We start from the raw sequence: 17,263 nt of genomic DNA on the forward strand, positions 1-17,263 counted from the left end.
ACCCCCGACCCACCCCAAACAAGGTGAGACCATCGCGCCCTTCATACACCAGGTCCCGGGGTCTTGCTGAAAGGGGTTGACCCGCTGCGGTCCCCAAAAGGGGAGGAGTGGAGGGGCCTTGGCGGCGGGCGGAGAAGGGAGGGCGCCGGCTCCCCCCGGCCGCGGCGCTGCGCTGCGGCGCGCACACGGGCTCCGCCGGCTGCTATTCCGGCTGGCGGTCGCCGCTGCAGGAAGGGCCGGTTCCTGCGCTCCCCCGCCCCTTCCCTCGCCTTCTGCTGACGCTGACGTCGGATGTGGGATCTAGAGGGACACTCCGATCGCGGCCGGGAGGCTCCTGGGGGCCAGGGCTCCGAGGTACCTGCCCTCCGGGGCCGAGGCGGGGGCGCGCCGGGCGGGCTGCATGCTGCAGCGGGAAACGCCCGGCACCCGGGGTGATCGGGGGCGCCAGCCGGGGTTGCCTCCTCTGGCCTCTGCGGGCGGCGGGTGACAGGCGGGTCACTCCTGCGGCCCCTGATCTCCTTGCGGGAACCGCCTGAGCTCCTTCCCCTCCCCCGCCTGCTCCCGCTGGCCTGGGAAGGTGTGGAGGATGCGCGCACCCTGAGAGCGTGCGTCAGCCCCCGGAGAGCCGGAGCGCTCCGGCCCCATCTCGCACTGGCCCCGGCTCTGGGAGCACCTGCACCCGCACCCGCGTCAGTGCACCTCACCCTCCCGTGCCGAGCCTCGCCATCCGAGAGACTTCGGCCCTAGGATCCCGAGGTCCTTTCTGGGCAGGGACTTGCTTCCAGGGCTGACTTGTTGACAAGTTCACCTGCCTTGGTGCCTGATGTTTGCTTTATCTCTTCGCCCTATTGCCAGTCTTTGGCAGGGGTAGCAGATGGGTACCTTTTTATAACCACTAGTGCCAGGAGGCCTGAGCCTGGTTCCTAGCGGGCGAGGTGCTTGCCAGTCTTGTACCAGTCAGGGGCAAGCGTCCCTGATCAGGCCAAGTTCCTGCAAACGCTAGCGCGCCGGTTTCCTTTGGGTGCTGCTGACTCCGCCTTTCCTGCCCCGCGGCAATTACAGCTCCTGCTTCCTCTAGAAAGAACACATCCTGTTATGTCTGCCTTTCCCTAAAGCAGCTCTTCATGAACCTTTCCCACTGTCTACTTGGAGTGCCCCAAAGCCCCTCAACTTCTCTTTGGGGGTCTTTAAAGTACGGTGTCCATAGGCTGGCGAAAGGTATTAACTATGGTTGGGGAAAATTAAGGTTTAGAAAGAGAATCATGTTCTGTGCTTTTAGATAGCATTTTAAAAATCAGCACCAAAGAAAGCGTTTTGTCCATGGACCTGAGTGGCAGCCTTAGTAACTGAGATCTGGTAACTGTATAAAATTATCAGGCCCTGGAAAAATACATCACCAACTGGTTTGACAATGATGCAGAATGGAGGTAGAAAGTCATATGGCATTAATTGGCCATTTAGGCCCTATAAATTATGACTCATTGCAAACATGTCCACGTATGTACATTTCAGCAAAGTCTCTCCAGAAAAAAAAAAAAAAAAAAAAACTCAAATTGTTTTCTGAGGTCCTTTGGTTTAGATCTGAAATCTGAACTGTTTGTAGAGGTGAGGAGTGAAGTTGCAAATGCTTATTAGTTTGAAATGAATGCCCCAAGACTCAAGTTTCTTACCTTCTGTTTAACACACATTCACACACACACACACACACACACACACACACACACACACATGCACACTCATTCTAAAATTGCTTTTTAATAATTTTTCAAACCAAGGATTTTAGTCTTTATTTTTGAAACATGCTTTGTAGAGAATACAATAGGACAAAATCCTTAATAGTTCAAATATCACTGTTTGCTTTTAGACAAATACATTTTTTTTAATTGCAGGAGATGTTGCTTTCTAATTGTATCTTTTTGTACTACATAGGCAAACAGTTGTTTTGTTATTAATGGTGGATCTTTAGGAAACATAGCAGTTAAACTCCAGAATGCTAATTGTAGTAGAGGAGAGACCAGAGGTTAAAAGATTCACCCTAGCTCTTCTGCCCAAAGATTGTTGAATGCTAAATACATTGGTTGGTAATTGCCTGAGTGGTTTATTTTATAGCTATTTTCTGTCTTTTTCATACACTTGAGTACTGACTGTGTTCTCTGAGCATCTTTATTGCTGTGCCTCTCTCTCCACAACAACCTTATGGGAAATAGCAGAAAATTTTGTTACTCTAAAAACACCCTCCAACATTGCTGCATTTTCAAGATATTTGACTACATAGAACATCTTTCAAATGTAAGCAGTTTTATCAGAAGTAGACAGGTGTATCAACTGTGCTAGGAAGTAGTGCAAACCTGGGTTTGGTGTGAACTCTAGGATTACAGAAATCTTATATAAGAGAGGGTGGGGAAGTTGATAAACCACAAAAATCAGGAAGAATTTTTCCTTTAGCATGGTTGAACTTGGAAGCTAGAAGCCTGAGAGTATGTAATAGCACTTATTAGAACCTTACTGGTCACTATTATCCTTTTAATTCCATCTGCAATACTAGATGTAGAGGACCTGTGGTCAAGGATGGTATTGAAATGTTTTGGTAACATTACTAATTAATGAGCCTTATCCCTACCTCACCTCCATACAGAATCTGCCTCAGCTGAGCCTTAAACCCAACAACTGATAGAGGAGAAACATCTTCCCTCCATATTTTCTAGACTCTCAAGCAATTATGTTTTTATATTTTAGTCTTATCTAGCACCATGAAGTAGTACAGAGAACATACAGTCTTTGAGTGCCAAGTAGAGTAGGATTGGAACCTCAGTTACAGCATCTAACTAGCCATGTGGCTTTCAGCAAGTTACTTACACTCTCCAAATCACTATTTTCTTATCTATAGAACAAGAATATACACCTTTTGGAATTACAGTGACTATTAGGCATTATATGTGTGTATATATGTGTATATACACACATATACAATATATGCTATATATATATATATAAAACACTGTATATGTATATAACATGTATATATATGTATATATATAAAACACTTTGCATAGTAAATAAGACTCAAATAATAGCAATGAATTATTCTTTCATAGCAAAACACATGTGCTATCATTATCTGAAAGGGATGCTACTACTTTAACTGTGATAGAGAATATGTTACAATTTGGTTTTGAGTAGTCCAGGTGGTTTTGCAACAATACTGAGAGCCTGGGCTTTATATAAAATACTCTCTGAAGTTGATGGATGCAATCTATGGCCCAAGAACAAAGCAAAACTTATTTGTTCCTGTGGGGATAGATCTTCCAAGCCCCTGCTCCTCATATGGTTTGTGGATCAACAGCAAGCTTTCTCTGGGAGCATATTAAAAATGCAGAATCTTGGTCTGTTCAACCCTTCCCTTCAGACCCACTGAATTCAAATCTGCATTTTAATAAGATTCCCATGTAAAAATGTTGCCATTTTCACAAGATATTTCTCAAGTTTAGTGTTCAAAGAGTCATTTGAGGACTTAATGTGGATTCTTAGCCTGGCTTCCCCATCTACCCTTAACACCTCAAGTAGTTCTGTTGCTCAAGATCTTCTCTCTGTTATTTGAGAAATACTGCACCAAACTGTCCAGCACAGTGCTCCAAATTGTGCATCTTTTCTCCTCTTTGACAAGCATTTTGACAGACATGATTTGGTACACAATTCCCTTCGAGTTAAGTAGGTATTACAGTTTTACCTATATGATAAGAAAATTAAGATTATAGGCATGATTTGCCTTGGACAATGCATGTGGTAAGAATGCCGTGGAACCCCTGTAAATCCTAGTTGACCATGATTTCACTATTCCAGAATCCAGATTAACTTGGGTTTTGTTGTTTTTGTTGTTGTTTATTTTGGGTCTGTAAGTAATTTTCACAAATCCCAATGAATCTCTGGAGGTAAGGGATGACTATACATGATGGAGCACTTTGTGCATGCTTTTAATACAAAGCCTTCTTTCCATATGACTGTAGCCAAATTACTTAAGATAACTGATTTTGAGCTTCATTATAAAAAGGGAATGGTGTCAACATGGCAATGTTGTGAAGATAAGAAGTGGTATGGGTGAACATATACCTCAGTGTCTGAGAAGTGTCCATTCCCTGATTATTGTTAACTACTGTCCCTTTGTAAACCTGGTGAGAAACAGTGAGTTCACAAAAAAAGCTGAGAAAAGGATGTCCTACATTGCATTGCACATGATGAGAATAGTGTCTCTCTCCCCCCACCCCCAGTTAAGGCAGGTGACATCATTCATGAGGCCTTTGACCAAATCAGAGAATTGGGTCATTTGCTCAGTGTTCAATAAATATTTGTTGTATACCTACCATGTACCATGCACTGTGCTAAATGCTGGGAATCTCAACACCAGACCCATATCCTACCATGATCTGGAGGAAACTGCATCCTGGTAAAGGAGAAAGCAGAGCCAGATGACAATTACCATTCAGCAAAAGCAGTGAGCTAATCAAGAGAGGCACAGGGAGTGATGAAGCCCATGGCACAGGTACTCCATCCAGGCAGAAGAAAGGGAAGAGGAAACCTGAGAGGGGTCATGAAGGAGGTTACCCTTGAATCTTGGGGGACCAATAGGAATTCAGCAGGTGGATAGGACTGAGGATAGTGGGAGAGTCTAAACAGAAAATCTATGTACAAAAGGCACAGAGGTAAGGGAGAGAATGCTGGCAGATAGTCCTTTTTCTGGACCCTGATATGCATGTTTGTCCTCTATTTGCTGAATGGCCCTGAATAAGTTTGATCATCTGTGAGCTGAGAGGATTAAATGCATTAATCAGTGTAAACACAGAACAGATTTCAATTATGTGCTGGATAGTTATGGAGGTGGAGGTATCAGTAGAAAATAAAGGACTGATATTAAAAGGGCATTAGAATTAGAGATCATTGCAGGGGTCAAGTTTAGAACAAATTTAGCAGAAAATACATGAAATTAAACAAGGATGATTGAAAAAGAAAACTGAATATAATACAGTACTGTGGAGTGGAAAATACAAAGTCTATGTGTTCAGAGATAGATAACTGAATAAATATATTAAGATGTTTAATTGCAACTCTTGAGAGTCCAAAGTAGAACAGTCCTCTACTTCTAGGTGGTAAGAGTATTGTACCAGGAGCAACTCTAGAGTGTTTTAACTACTTTTCAAGAACAGCATATCAAAATCCATTCCATTTTTATCATCACTACCATCATTACCATCACTTACTCCCAATTCTGTGTTCACAGACCAGGGCATGGGCACCAATGTCTGAAAGTATAGTACTTAGAGGAAGTCCAGCTTTCTGCTTGATGTTTCCAGGGTAGGGCACCCTTAATCAGAGAGCAAGGTGCTACCTTTGATAAATGGTGCCCCCATTTCTTTATGTCCATCAGCAGTTGCAGCATAGTAGCACCATGGTTGCAGCAGACTTGAGTCTGTGATTGGGTGAGATTGTTTTATAGAAACAGCCCTTTTGCCGCAGTCTGGCTGGGCACAAAATAACTGAGCCACCACAAAAGCCTTGTAGATTCCAACAGCAACTCTTTATTCCCAAACTCTCACCGGCACTCTACACGCACGTTCTGGGAAAATACACTCCCTCCACCGGGCTCTGCCTACCAATACTCTCAGAACCCCGCGAGAACTCAACGGGAACTCTAAAGGAGAGGGCGCCTGAGGCAGCAGGATCCACCCTAAACCTGGAGCCACCCTAATCCCAGCAGGATCCACCCTAAACCCAGAGCCACCCTAATCCCTGAGCAGGGTCACCTTTCAAACCAAAATGCCATGCGTCCTACTTGGCTATGGCTCTCAGCACCCTTTAACCCAATTCCTTTCATCCAAGAGTAGAATAGAGTAGTTAAAAACAGGAGCACAGGGATTGAAAGCAGACTTGAGTTTAGTAGTTCTTGACTTTGGGCAGATTGCTTCGTCTTTCTAAGCTTTTTTTGTTTTGTTTTGTTTTGTTTTGTTTTGTCATTTGCAAAGTGGGCTGCTATCCCCTCAATAGTGTTGTGGAAATGAAATAATTGTGTTAAATGCTTTACTATGTAAAGCCTCAGTAGATGGTAGCCCAAACACATAGACCCTTATGCAGCATGTGTTTACTAAATTCCTACTATGATTCAGGTGTCGTGCTTGCTGTTAAAGAGGCGAAAGGCGAAGGATGAACTTTAGGGTCCCTGCTCTCAAAGGACCTATGATGTCCAACAGGATGTGGATGTAATAAGCCCATTGCAGGAGGGTCACAGAAGGGAAGTGGTACCACCAGCATGTTGTAGTTAATCCTCCAGGGGAAGACCCCTGGAAGAGAGGGGACAGAGGGCCCATACTGGGTTGAGAAGGCTTTACTGAGGAGGTGATATTTACGGAGAGTCTTGAAGAAAGTTGTAAATTGGTCCACTGGACAGAAAAGGGGAGGGCTTTCCAAGTGGAAAAAAATTCTCTCAAAGCCATGAAATAGAAGAGTTTATTCAGGGAAGCTCTAGCTGTCTGCAATGACTGGAAGGAACAGATCCTTGTGAGGTAGAGTAAAACAGGAAGAAAAGAACCAGAATATGAGATAGCTTGGGGTTTTTGCCAAGAAGTTCAGAATTTCTCTAGTGGCAAGAGAAAGCAATTAAAACATTTGGAGTTGGAAAGCAGTGTGATTAGATTTGCATTTCACAGTAATATTGCAGACTTAGTATAAAATATTGGAGTGGGCAGATATGGGGATAGTATTGCCTTGAAGGTCTAGACTAAGGCCTCCCTGTGAAAACAAAAAGAAGAGGCACTTCATTGCTTTTAGGAGGAAGGATGCAGAGGACTGGCTGCAAGAGATGAGAGAGAAATCAAGTTATCTACTTAGGCATTCAGTGGATTTGGTGGTAGCAGTTAACATAGGGGTTACCAGAAGAATGACTTCAAGGTGGAGATGGGAAGAGAGTAGTTTAGTTTTAGATGTGCCAAATCTGAAGTGCCTGTGGAATATCCAGGTGAAGATTATAGTCAAGAGATGGAGAGGCGGATGTGGTCCTCTGGAGAGGTGTTTAATTTTGGAAGATATTGGCATATAACTGGTAGTTGAAGTGTGGAAGAGTACAAAAGCACCAAGAAAGAGCAAGTAAAGGGTCTTAAAAGGAAGCCAAGACTGAGACCTTATGGATCACTGATATATGCAACATAGATGCAGAGGAAGACAAACTAACAATGAAAATCAAATTTTAGAGAGTGTTTCTTGAGAAATCAAGGAAGGGGGAGATTTTGAGAATGGAAGAAAACATAGTCAAAGGTCAAGTGATATGAGGATTGAGTTTGACCTATAGTGAAAGACTGTCTCCGGTATGGTGGAGAAAGGAACTAGACTTTGAAGAACGCTGACTGTGAAGAAAAGGAGGAAGGTGTAACCAGAGGGGAAAATAGGTCAACAAATGTGTGTGAGGGCAGAAATCAGGGGAGACCAATGGACTTGAAACAGGATTAATGGATGGCCCACCTTGGGGAAGGGCAAGAGGATGGGCCTTGTTCTTCCCAGAGAAAAGAAGGGGAAAGTCAGTGGCCCTGGTGCTGGATAGCTCCAAAGATGTGAGCAGTGGTGACCCAGGATCAGAAGCTTTGAAAGAAGGTGCCCTGCACAGTGCTCAGGCAATAGATTACAGAATGTGTAAAAATTCCTTCATCCATCTGAAGAATGTTATTCCACCGGCTGCTCCCTAAAGGCCAGGAGTTAAGGGTCTTCTCATCAGTACCATCTGCTCTGTGCTGTTTTCCACAACACTGACATCGTTTTGAAGAATGCCCACTTTCTGCTTCTTGCTCTTGCTTTTTTCTTTGCTATCTTGACCTGGAGCTTGGTGCCTTCATGCAACTTCCTGCTTATTCTACCTAGGCCTGCCCTACCTGGCATATACCCAGTGACTCCTGTCTTTCCTGATCCCCATCAAAACAATCTTTTGCCTTATAAGCACTGGGCTTTACTATTTAATCTGATAAACTAATTCTGTGAGAAAGTAGAGAGAACCTGAAAAAAGGAGCCTTTATTAGTTCTTAAGTAACACCAACTAGATGGCCCAACAGAGGCAAGGGTGACTCTGATAGCTGGGGGTATATGGAGAGTATCTCATTTCTATCTGCTTCTCTTTGCTGCTGACTTGTCTTCCTGCTTTCCTGCCTGGAAATTCTCCTTCATTCCTTGCTAGGAAGCCAGCCCAAATTCAAACATGTTTTTCTTGCCATGACTTAACCAAAGAAAGTGCTAGAATTCAAGCCATTTCCAGAGAAAGGAGCCATGGTGGCTCATTTGTTTACAGAACTGGCTCACAGCATTGACATTTTGTAAACCACACACCTGGTGTCTGTTTATTTCAGTAATTTAAGACTAATGAAATGAGGTCTATTCAGTGCTTTTGGAAATCTCCTTGAATCTCAATCCTTAGTTCCCTGATCCATGAAAAGAGGAGGTTGATCTCTAAATTTTCTCCTAGGTCTCAGCTAGGAGGTCCCACAGACTTGTAAAAAACAGCTTGACCATCTCTTTAAGGGGCTTTAAATTATGAATTTAGCCTTAAAGAAAGAACAGTGTCTCCCTAATTACCCTCTGATTGCTGACATTATGCAGTTTTTTTTTTGCATGCAATTTTACAAAATCATGGCCCCTACATTCATATTCTTCCTCCTCACTACATGATTAGTAGCTATTCTATTTATATATGAAGTATCTGTATTTCATCTACAAATATATGTGTATACTTTATATTTGTAGCTTCTGATGGTCTTATAGTAATACATACACTACAATTATTATCCATATGAATCTGATATGAAGAAAAAAAAACAATACATTTTGCTCATAGATTTCTACCTTTCTGGAATAACTTATTTTGAAAATATTAAGTGTAACTATTTTGCATACCCACACACACACACACACACATATATATATTCATATATATGAATATATATAAATATATACACACATATATGTATAATTTTATGTTTTTAGTGGCATCTCTGGCAGAATAATTATCAGATATTTGGCAGAAAACTGAGTAAAGATACTTGTATCTAGTACAGAATATTTGTGACCCAAGTTGTAGAATTAATTAATTGCTTATTTGCCTAATGCCAGACACCAAGGCTGTCCAACAAAAATATAATGGCATGCATATATATATATATATCATTCTGGTTGTAGTAAAATATTTTTAGTTCAAGTACAAAAACAAGACAGGTGAAATTAACTTGATAATATATTGTATTTAGCTCACTATATCCAAAATATTATTTCAACATAAAATAGAAAAGGAACTATAAAATACATACATATATAGTGTATAATATATATGTTTATATACATGTATTCTATAATATACATTTATATGTTATACTTACACATAAATGTAGTTATAAAATTTAAATATAAATATATCAATGAGATACAAATAATTTATATAAGTACAAATAAATGTAAAATATAGATTTATTAATGAGATCTTTTGTTTTGTTTTGGTTGCTGTCTTTGGAATCTACTGAGTTTAACATATTGAGCACATCTAAATTCAGATTAGCCATATTTCAAGTGCTCACTAACCACATGTGACTAGCAGCTGCTATATTGGATAGCATAGTCTCACAGGGTAAAATTCATTTCTCTCACATTATACTTATGTTAAAAAATTTCATACTTGGTGTCATTTCTTTTAAAGTAACATAAGAACCTTCCAAGTTTCATAATTGGATCCCAATCGAAATGTAATTTAAGGATAACATTTAGTTCTATCATTTTAATAATGTTCTATGCTGACAGTTGAAAGGGATAGTATTTCCTCCCGGAAGTTGATTGAGACCTTGTCTGACTAGGGTGTTCCTTCATTCTTCACCTTTTGAGGTTAAGCTTTTATAGAAAAGTCCACAGTAAATGCAGATTAAGATCTGTATACTAAATTTGAATTGGCATTTGAAAAGTACATGAACCAACCTGAATAAAGTCAAAGGTAAATACATTTTATACAGTAAATTTCAGGTTTCTTCCTTTTTAACAAGTACTCTTTTCTTTAGCAAAGGCAAAGTATTTGTTCTTTGTTTCTACTCTACTAATCCATTTTATATGATTAGCTCTTGTAGATTTCCTTCAGATTTACTGTGCAAATGCCAGCCTCTTTGTTATTGCTGCTACAATTTTTGTTGGAACACATACTCACAGGATCATCCTTTGAAAGCAAGGCTTTACACAGGAGAGAGGTATAAGAATTAGACCACACCCTTCTTGAACATTTTGAGTTTGTGGTTTATTGTTTTTAATTTGTTTACTAAGGATATGGTATCTTAAAATAATACTAATGTTGAAGATGATAGCATTTTAAATAACTTGCCCCCCTTATCTTCTGTTATATTTGATATTTTCCTTTGAGAACCATCTTTTGGAATAGATGAAAGGCTGAGGAGGTTATTAATTGGCTCATTGGTGTTTCATTCTCAGCATTTCTCCCTGTGAACTTGATCTTGAACCGGATCTTGGACAAGTTATCTCCATTTTTAGAACCCAATTTCCTCATCTTTTTTGTTCTTGTTATTATTTTTTTTTCTGGTGTCACAGGCACTTAACCACTGAGTCACATCCCCAGATCTTTTTATTTTTTTTATTTTGAGACATGGTCTTGCTAATTTGCTTAGGGCATGTACACCACCACATCAAGCTCCAATTATCATTTTTTAAAGAGAAAATGTGTTTTTTATCTGTAAGCTTTTGCTTAGATATAAATGTCTCTGAAAGCAGTTAAATAGTTTTGGTTACTGAGGACATCCTAGATGTCAACTAGTTTGGTCTGATATTTTAAAGATGAAAAAAGAGAAGCCAAATGGGTGAAGGGACTCAGAGGAGACACACATTTGTGGCATGGTCATAGATGTTTCAGTTTTTACTAAAGAACATATTGGGAGACATTAAAAATATTTACTTTAGAGCCAAGCACAGTGGCACATGCCTGTAATCCCAGGCACTCAGGAGGCTGAGGCAAGATGATCACAAGTTCAAAGCTAGCCTCAGCAAAAATGAGACATTAAGCAACTCAGTGAGACTCTATCTCTAAAAATGCAAAACAGGGCTGGGGATGTGGCTCAGTGGTTGAGTGCCCCTGAGTTCAATCCCCAGTACAAATTATAAATATATTTACTTTAGGAATAGATTTTAATAGTTTTAGGGAATCATTAAGCTTCATTACTGCTTTTATATAACACCCGAGTTCCTTGGAAATGTAAATAAAATGATCTTTTGAAAATATAAGACCCCAGTAAGTGCAAATTTTAGCAGTGACTTGCATCTGTAGGGCTTAAATAAAAACTCATCCATCTTTTAGCTTCCTCGAATAAGGTCACGATTCTGTTTTCCTCTTGTAAGATTTGCTGACTCAGAAAATTAAGGCATGATCCTGCTTCACATTTACTCATGAATTTATGAAATGTCAAAAATCATTTGCAAGAGACACAAAACCAGAAATAGCATCCATTGGAATGCTCAAGTAATCAGAACCTTATCAAAATGTGAAGGAAAATCTGTGTGCTATCTGATAGGAAAAAAAATCCCTAAAAACTAATCAAAATCAAATTACTTCAATGTTTAGCTTTAAAAAAAAAATGGAAGGCTAATTGAACTTCCTACCTTCCCTGAGGATCTCTTTTCAATCACATGAGGACACCAACTGATGAATCAAGATTTTAAATCAATAGTAAATGCAGTTAATTATGGCCTGGAGAAATTGTTTCTGTTTTTTTCACTGTTTCTACTGAAGCCATTGCAATATTTATATTCAAAACACACTTAGATCACCTCATAAGAAATTATAGAAGACCTTCTTGACAGAAGAGAAAGTGACCAGGATCTAAAAAAAAAAAAAAAAAAAAAAAAAAATGATGACAACATATTCCACCAAAAGAAACCTGTAGACATTCTGTTGGTTTTTACCTTGTCACCTAGGACCTCTGATAAATCTTTATTTCTTCTATTCATGAGGCTACATAGGAGCCAGCCTTGAAGCCCTGGCTTTGCACTCCCAGGCTGGCTGGCCCTTGCAGGATCGCAGGTTCCCTACTTCAGGAGGAAGGGGCTTCGTGTTCTGTTGTTTCTCACCTCACTTTAGGCTCTGAATTATGACTTCCAGTCCTCCTGAAAGTGCCTCTGTGACTGGTGCCTGGGTTTGCCCTAATGCTTATGCTTGGTTACAGGCACCATCTGCAGCTCTACTGTGGAAGAATTTGTTCCTTTCTTTCTCTCTGCTTACTCCACACACACACTCCCACCCTTTGCCTGACGGGCAACCACCAATTCTTAGAGACAGTTCAGAGCCTGCTTAGGAAACCAGCTCTGCCCCCAATCCCAATGTCCCTGGAACCCCAGGCACCTTCCTCTATTGTGGCACTCATTCTTAGCCACAGGCAACCTGGGGATTCCCCTGAGCACAGATTCTCTTTTCCAGCTATATGCAAATAGCATATAGCTGGGTGATGTGCAATTTCACTGAGGTTTAATTTTAAAGAATTGTTTTGCATTTCATCAAATATAAGGAGGTCTTACCATCCTATTTTCCTTTAAGAAAGAAAAATGACTGCCAAATACTTGACAAGAACATGATCCTAAACTACATTCAGTTTCAGGAATGTTGAAATGTGAAGAGATTTGCTCCTTAGATTCAATGTCATGTGGCACTGTGACACCGGTATTTGGGAAGGAGTGATTTCACTGTGGGTTGGTTCGAATGTACAACTTTGTACCTACATCACTGTAAGACTGTTCTGTTCTTCTGGAAAGTACATGTCTTGTGGAGGAAAAAATAGTTCACTTCCCAAATAAAACTAAATCCCCGTATGTAAATTAGAACTGGAGAGCTACAAAGTTGCATCCATTTTTATCCAGAAAAAGAGGAACTTTGAATAAATTAGAAAGGAAAATTACAAATTTGGCATTTGTTCAGGTATGTAATTCAACAGATTCTACCACATGCTCAGTACAGATGCAGGAAAAGGGGATTCTGGATTCAGGGTTAACTAGTAGTTCAACTAATGGAAAAACTACTCACTGAATGGAAGAGAAACTTCTACTACTAAAGTTGAAAAGGCAATTAATTTTAGACAAGAAACCTTGCAAAAGAAATACACCATGCTTAGAAAATGTGATTCAAGAGGAAGCCAGTTGTCTATGCAAATATTTTTGTGGATTGAGAGTACCAATATGGTGGTAATGATGACTGACCTTACCTTTTCTCTGAGTAAGGGTTGGTTTAAGAATTTTAGATTCTTCACACAATTCCAGTGTAATCAGAGGTACCATCAGCTAACTCCATTGTCTTGAAGAAGCTCATAGGAAGGGGTTTGAGGCCACACCAGTGCTCATTGCAGCTGAAGCCAACCTATATGGAATGAAGGTGCCTTCTTATATTTCCAAGGAGTGAGTCTAGTATCAGGTTCAAGGCAGTCAAACTTCTCTAGTTGGACTTCCTTTCGCATTCTGTACTTAAGGGTGATAAGGAAGACCTTTAGCTTATATTCAAGCTGTTCGTTTGTCCAAAATTGTTTCTAAGTGGCACCTGGAAGTAAAGACAAGTGATACAGTTATTGCTGTCTTTTGTTCATCAACATAGGAGACTAAAATTGAGGACTCAGCACAAAAACTATACAGAAAGAGGGAAAGCGGGGCATCGTTGTTAACATAACCCCCACACAAAACCTGAATACAGTATCCCTCTTCTTTGTTCTCAGTTATCTCTCAGGGCAAGATCTCTCAGCTGGATGGTGTGGCTGAGAACAGCTGTGGCTTTAAAGCCTGGCAGTGGATCATGAGGTGAACACATTGCAACCCCATTGAGATGCAGCCTGCAAAGTCTCATGGGATTGGGTTGGTCATTTTAGTGTCACATAAGTAGAAGGTTCCAACCCTGAGCAGAAAGACATCCTCCCCCTTTACTGCTGTCACAGACTCACAGCCGGCCCCTCACCAATGTGTTCCCACCCTCCCAGGGTTATATCAAAATAAGATATTTCACTTCCCATTGATTTATTAACTTTTAGACCTCGACTTCTACAGGTCTTTGACGTTATTCATGCAACCACTTTGTCTTCCTTGAGGAGATGATTAAGAGTGAAACACAGACATTCACAGGGGACAGTACTGCTGACGGGTCAGTACTGTTGCTTCAGGCTTTTTCTTTTATTTGTTTCTTTTGGTCCTGGAGATTGAACCAGGTGCCCTTTAACCACTGAGCTATATCCAAGCCCTTTTTATTTTTTCATTGGACACAGGGTCTCACTAAGTTGCTTAGGACCTGGCTAAGTTGCTGAGGCTGGCCTTGAATTTGCACTCCTCCTGCCTAAGCCTCCTGAGTTACTGGGTTCGGCCTTTCATCATGGTGCTCATGGTCCCTAAGCAATGATCCTTGCTATCCTTTGTCTGCCAAGGTGAGACAGCTGCTGCAGTTTCAGGCATTCTTCTCTGTGCCGTCAGGAAGCTTGAGACAGGACACCATTCATTTGGGGCTCGTTTTGTGAGTGCCTTGTGGATGAACAGGAAGATTCCTTTGTAGAATTGTAAATTGAAGTATTAATCATAGACTTTACTCCATTTTACAGGGAAATGATATTTTAACAGCAAAATTTATTAAATGTTGAGATTCATAAAGGTCTTATTATAGTTTGCTTCCAAATGTTCAAGGTCTCCTTATTCTGGAAATTATGTTTATGCATCTGTCTTTACTACTAACTTTTCACTAAATACTCTAGTCACTAAATTATATTTTGGACACAAGGTATCTCCTCAAAGCTCATGTGAGAGACAATGCAAGAATGTTGAGAGGTGTAATAAGTAGATTATGAGAACTGTAACCTAATTGGTGAATTAGTTCACTGGACTGGATTAACTGAGTGGTAACTGTAGCCAGGGTAGGGTATGACTGGAGGAAGGAGGTCACTGGGGGTGTGACTTTGGGGTTTATATTTTGTCCCTGATGAATGGAGCTCTCTGCTTCCTGGTTTTCAAACTAAGCAACTTTCCTGTACCACTCCCTTCCACTATAATGCTCTTCTCCCTCACCTCTGGCTTAGAGCTACAGAGTCAGCTGACCATGGACTAACGCTCAGAAACAGTGAGCCAAAATAAATTTTTTTCTCCTCTAAGTTGTTCTTGTTGGGTCTTTTGGTCTCAGTGACGAAAAACTGACTAAAACACTAGCCCTATGCAGCTACTGAATATGTAACATGTCAAGTCTGAATTGAGATTCACTCTGAGTGAATATATTTCAGATTTGGTACAAATATACAAATGCAAACATATTATTAGTATTTTAATAATGATTATATGTTGAGATGTTTTAAATATACTGAATTAAATAAAATATTAAAATTTATTTCACTATTTCTTATTCATTTTTTAACACAGCTAAGAGATCATTTAAAATTACATATTCAGTTGATAGTGTTTTTTCTGTTGAACACAGCTATCTAGATTACAAGTTCCTTGAGGCCAGAGACAGTGTCTACTCTAGATTTATTAGATGCTCAGTAAATGTTTGATAAACCAAAGTGTTGGACAGAAATCAGTGTTTTAGGATTATAATTATTTTTGAATTTTTTTTTAGATGTTGATGGACCTTTGTTTTATTGATTTTTTTTTTTTATGTAGTGCTAAGAATTGAACCCAGTGCCTCACACATGCTAGACAAGTGCTCTACCACTGAGCCACAACCTCAGCCTCAATGATGATTTTTAAGGTAGTGATTTTGACAATGTTGGGTTTGAAAAGTGATAGAGCAAGATGGGATGGATTGGGTCTGGTTATATTAAGAATGTCTCTAATGTGGAGTTGGGACAGGTATAAAAAGAGATGTGAGCACTGGATTCTCCTGAGACCTTCACATGTGCTCTGGAGAGCTTACCTGACTTGGCCATCCATACTCCTTACTCTAGTGGCATATAATACAGCAGTTTGTTGAAGAAACAAGGGACATATCCTGTGTGTCATTTAACTAAGGCTCTTAGGCTTTAATGTGCTTAAAAATCACTTGTAATTTTTGTCAAAAACATGGATTCCCAGACCCATTCCTAGAGACTGTATGTCAGCAGGGAAGGGAAGGAGATCATAAATCTGCATGGTAATACTCCAGAAGATTCCAATGGTTTGTAAATAGTATGTCAGCAAAAATTGCCACAAGCCATGATGATCTTGGAATAGCCTGGAAATCTACATAGAGTGAGCAGTTTTCTCAGTAATTTTCGTCATTAACATAAAAAAATTTCAATTGTTAGATATTTTAATAATCATAAAGTTGATTCCTTTGAAGCAATTAACAGAGACAAAATCAAAGGCAACCTGCAGAATGGGAGTAAATATTTGCAAACTATATATTAAATAAGGAGTTAAAATCTGGAATACAGAGAGAACTTCTTTAACTCAGTAACAGAAAAACATAATCCAATTTTTAAATGGGCAAAGGATTTCAAAAGGTATTGCTCCAAAGAAAATGAACAAAATGGCAACAAATATGAAAAGATACTCAATATTGCTAATCATCAGGGAAATCAAAACCATAATAGGCTATCACCTGACTGAAACCACTAAAACATGAAAATGAAGATAAGCATTGACAAGACGAAGAGATACAGCATCATCCTGTGCTGTTGGTGAGATTGTAAAATTTTGCAGCCACTATGGAAAACTGTATGGAAGTCCCTCAAAAAATTGAAAATAGAACTACCATATGATCTTCCAATCCCACTTCTGGTTATATATCCAAAAGAAAGATATATTAAAGAGATATATAACATCCATCACCATTGTACCGTTATTTATAATAGCTAAATGGGGGAGCAGCCCAGATGACCACTGACAGCATGTGTTGCATGCAATGAATATCATCCAGCTTTACCAAAGGAGGAAATCCAGTCACATGCTACGATGTGGATAAACTTGAAGAAGGTTATGCAAAGTGAAAGAAACCAATCATAAAGCCACAAATACTGCATGATTCCATTTATATGTAGTATCCAAAGTAGTCAACTCATAGAATCAGAAAGTAAAAAGGGAGTTGCCAGGGACTGGAAAAAAGATACAGAAGAGTTGCTATTAGGTGGGTATAATGTTTTAGTCATGCAAGATGAGTAAGTTCTAGAGATCCACTGTACGGCATTGTTCATATATTGAACAATACTGAACAGGGTGCAGTGGCACACATCTTTAAGGGAGGCTGAGGCAGGAGGATCCCAAGTTTGGGGCC

General features: G+C 39.9%; 1 protein-coding gene across 12 annotated transcripts in view; it reads left to right on the forward strand.

Moving 5' to 3' along the window:
* Positions 1 to 219: 219 nt before the first annotated feature.
* Positions 220 to 17,263, forward strand: part of ICA1 (islet cell autoantigen 1) — a 146,035-nt gene continuing 128,991 nt past the window's right edge. For 10 of the 12 annotated variants that reach the window (XM_081287227.1, XM_081287233.1, XM_081287230.1 and 7 more), the window contains exon 1: positions 220 to 354. The gene's annotated coding sequence lies outside the window, so the exon portion shown is untranslated. The remainder of the gene's footprint in view (positions 355 to 17,263) is intronic. The other 2 variants (XM_081287228.1, XM_081287231.1) reach the window with 2 other exon arrangements.

Source organism: Spermophilus citellus (assembly GCF_964194105.1).
Source record: "Spermophilus citellus genome assembly, chromosome: 3".
Taxonomy (NCBI): Eukaryota; Metazoa; Chordata; class Mammalia; order Rodentia; family Sciuridae; genus Spermophilus; species Spermophilus citellus.